The sequence below is a fragment of the Rhinatrema bivittatum genome, chromosome 11, assembly GCF_901001135.1.
Source record: "Rhinatrema bivittatum chromosome 11, aRhiBiv1.1, whole genome shotgun sequence".
Classification (NCBI taxonomy): Eukaryota; Metazoa; Chordata; class Amphibia; order Gymnophiona; family Rhinatrematidae; genus Rhinatrema; species Rhinatrema bivittatum.
In genome coordinates, this window is record NC_042625.1 from 82,976,160 (window position 1) to 82,979,869 (window position 3,710).

The following is a 3,710-nucleotide window of genomic DNA, read 5'->3' on the forward strand; positions in this document are numbered from 1 at the left end:
CATTGGGGGATAATAGCTAATACCTTCATTTGCATGGGATTTCCAGGTGAGGGCACTAAGCAGGAAGCTCAGTTTTATGTGCACATTTTTTGTGCAGAAAAAAACGTGCACACAACTGTGGGTTAAACTGTGCTGAACGAGCTCCTTTCAAAGAAAGCCTGCCCCAGATGAAGTCTCAGGACGCGTTCCTGAGGCATGCCAGCGAGGTAAAAGCAGAATGATGCAATCTCTTTTTTTTTATTGCAAAGATAAAGTGTCGTACTGCACAATTCTTTCAGCTCAGAAACTGGCATAGCAGACTTTTCAGTCAGAAGAAACATATTTCAGCTTTTTTTTTTTTTTTTCAGTTTTAGCAGTGGGAAATTCAGCAATTAGTCCATGAAGAGCATCAACACCTATGCAGACTGGAGTCAGGTGGAAGGAGGAGAGGGAGAAGGCGCCTTTCAAAATCTGATTGCTAGCACACACGACCGACCGCCTGTTCTTCCCTTCCTGAGAGGTGTTAATAATCACCTCCTGCACCAGTCCACGTTTCCAGCTAATGACAGAGAAGTGAGCTCCAGCACTTCTGAAATAAAGCAAGACATGGCTTCAGACTTTGAAGATTTTTTTTTTAAATCCCCCCCCCCCCCCCCCCCCGAGAGCCATTCTCGGGAGATGGTCTCGTTTAAGTCATTGAGTGCCACGGATTTTTCCCCGTTTTGTGGATCTGTCATACCGCACTATTGAAGAGAGTTACCAGATGGCTCTGGATCACTGGGGGGGGTGGGGGGAAGGCTCATTTTCCTAGAAAAAAAAAAGCAGGAATAAAAATCCCAATGGGAGTTTAGAACGCAGTCCTGGCTCAGGTGACTGGGAGCCATCTGGTAACCTTTTGCCCATGGAGGAGTGGCCTAGTGGTGAGACTCGGAGCAGCAGGATGTGAACCAGGGAAGCCAGGATTCAAATCCCTTTTCCCCTCCTTCTGATCCTGAGCACGTCACTTTATCTCCCCATGCCTCATCTAGCCACTCGGCCTGTAAACTCTTTGGGGCAGGGACTTACTGTACCTGAATTTGAATAAGGCTGCAGGTTGCCGTGAGCGTCCTTTTGGAAAGCCCAGCTAAACAATAAATCCCGTGGCTGGTGTCAGAGGTGAAGATGAGATTTGCAAACTTAGCTCTTGTCTGTGTCATGATGGGATTTCAGGTCCGGTCCTGGTCTGCCGGATGATACCAGGGCGGGCTGCTTCGTGCACTGCGGGGGCTGCAGAATGGAATCTCACGGCTTCAGAGAGAAGCAGAGCCGGGTAAGCTGGACCCCAGCAGGCTACAGGATGCAGGGCAGCACGCTTTTAGCAGAGATGGGCCATGGGTCTCTTTCTCTGACTGAGTGACCAAGGAATTAGTCTTTTTTTTTTTGGGGGGGGGGGGGGGGGGGAGAGGGTTGACACTGATACGCTCCAATTTCAGTAAGACTATTGACCCTCCAGGGAGCGGAAGGGTTTACCAGAGGAGTGCCGCAAGGACCGGTACTGAATCCACTTCCATTTCACAGGTTACAGAGCGGGGGGGGTCTTTAAGGCAGCGGTTTCCAAACCTGTCCTGGTGAGCCCGCAGTGAGTGAATATGTTTGATTTCCGTAATGCGCAGCGTCCGCGGGGGAAACCTGCAGTGCTGCTGTCTAGGCCGTGCCTGCTCGGTGGAGAAATGAAGGGCCTTGGTTTCAGGTGCTGTCCACCTGGTACCTTTCACAAGCATTACATTCATTCCAAAAATACATTTTTTTTTAAAAAGAGCTCTTAAATATTGGTTTTCTTTTCTTAAACAATGGCCATTTCATTGTTAATCATCTATAGCTTGTCTGATGACTCCTTTACGCTGCGTGATGAGCTTTGAATCCGTGTTAGGTTTTCTAGGCCCTTTCCACTTGCAGCATTTTTAAAGGCTTTTATTTCTTTCAGATATTTTTTTCTTGACTCCTGGGTTGAGCCACGTGGGGATTTATCCTTTTATTTATTTCCCTTGATGTACATGCTTTTTGGCAACTTTGAACAAAAACAAACCCTTTTAAGCAGCCTTGCATGCTTTATTTCCAGTGAATTCTGTGACCCTGCTTGCTTTTGCCACCGAGCTGTGCATAAACATTTTTTAAATCTTTATTACTGGGTCCAGCAAGTTCCTCCTCCTCCCCTTGTGAGTTTCCAGGTAGGTTTGTCACCTCATCCCAGGTCATTCAAACAGATTGATCCAGTCCTGGTTTTTGCCCCACTGCATGTCTGGAGATGTAGTTCTGATTTTATTAGATAAATCAGTATGTGGCGGGGGAAGGGAGAACAGAACTACAAGTCCACACATGCAGTGGGGGAGGGGGTATAAAACCAGCACCGGATCAGCCTCCTTGGATGTCCTGGCAACCCTTTCACTGGCTCGGCTCTGCCCAACCCACAGTTACCCTCTGGAACCCAGTTAACGAGGATCCTAAGCCTGGCCACTAGGTGCCGCTGTTTCACAATGGTTGACACTCCCTCTCCCCAGGGCACAGGAGCAGTACAATTTGCATAATGTACACCCTTAACATTGTCTCCTCTGAAACTTTCTCTCCTGATTTTTGTCCTCTCATGTGTTCTCTCTTTTAATACTTTGCCTGTATTGTAATGATGAGGTGCACACAATTCGAGATGGGAGTTCAGTAACAAGTTTCACTTCAGTCCCCAAATAGGAATATCCAAAATGCTTGTAATGCCCACAGTCATTATGACAAATAAACATTCTAAGTAATGATAAGATTGGATATTCTATTAGAAATGATCTAGTTATCTGGCCTGGTGTTACTGTACACATTTCAAATGGTTTAAAAAGAGTCATCAACAGCAGCTGTCTTCCTAGAAATATTTCCTACAGTAAACACTATAGTATCTAACCTTGCTTCTAACAAGAGGCAGGTTCATTGAGACAGTCCTCTTGTATTTTCTACATCTGTCCTGATCGCATACAAAACCAAAAAAGAGATCATTCTTCACCACTCATGAATCCTTCCAGCTTTGGAAGAGCCCCTGACCTCATGAAGACTTACCTGCTGGGCAGAGATGTAACTGTCCTTGAGGATATCCAGAATCCATGACCCCTCCTATAAGCTCCTGTGTTCCCCATCCATCCTTTGTTTTAAAGCTTCGAGGCATGATACGTTAGAAGGAGCCAAGAGTGCAGGGGTTCGGTCCAGCTGAAGTACCTTTTTAATACTGCACGCTTGATAACTTAATTTGCAAGGGTTTGACCGGTTAGCGTAGCTACAAAAGTGGTGCTCAATTTCCAACCAGCAAAATGACGCCGGAGTTTGAAAACAGCAAACCGTCACCACTTAATGATGCCTCTCAACAGTGCTGCCGCAGATCTGGAAACATTCAGCTTCCCTCATGCTTCAAGCTTATCAAACTTTTCCAAGAAACTCCAGACTCCCCACCAAAGGGGTTTTTCCCATTTAGAGGCCTGACTTGTCTCCCATTCTGCCTGTATTATCAAGCAAAGGGCTTGTGCATGGAAAAAAAAAATGTTCCTTTTATTTTTCGTTTTCACTTTCTAATAATTTCATTTAACTTTGGCAGCTGGGGTGTTCGGTTCTTTTTATTTTTTCGTTGGGATCTTTTAGCTTGAGCTTAGAGTTGCACTGAATCATTGCAGTGCACGCAGAGCCAGATTTAGGGCAACGGCAACCCAGGCAAGTGCCTAGGG

At 46.1% G+C, this 3,710-nt stretch overlaps 1 long non-coding RNA gene across 1 annotated transcript; it reads right to left on the minus strand.

The window, feature by feature from the left end:
• Positions 1 to 328: 328 nt before the first annotated feature.
• LOC115100541 lies at positions 329 to 3,259 on the minus strand. Its single transcript, XR_003859134.1, has 2 exons — positions 3,055 to 3,259; positions 329 to 568 (listed from the first exon to the last, which is right to left on the minus strand). It is a non-coding gene; the product is annotated as an uncharacterized LOC115100541 (long non-coding RNA).
• Between the last annotated feature and the right edge of the window lie 451 nt (positions 3,260 to 3,710).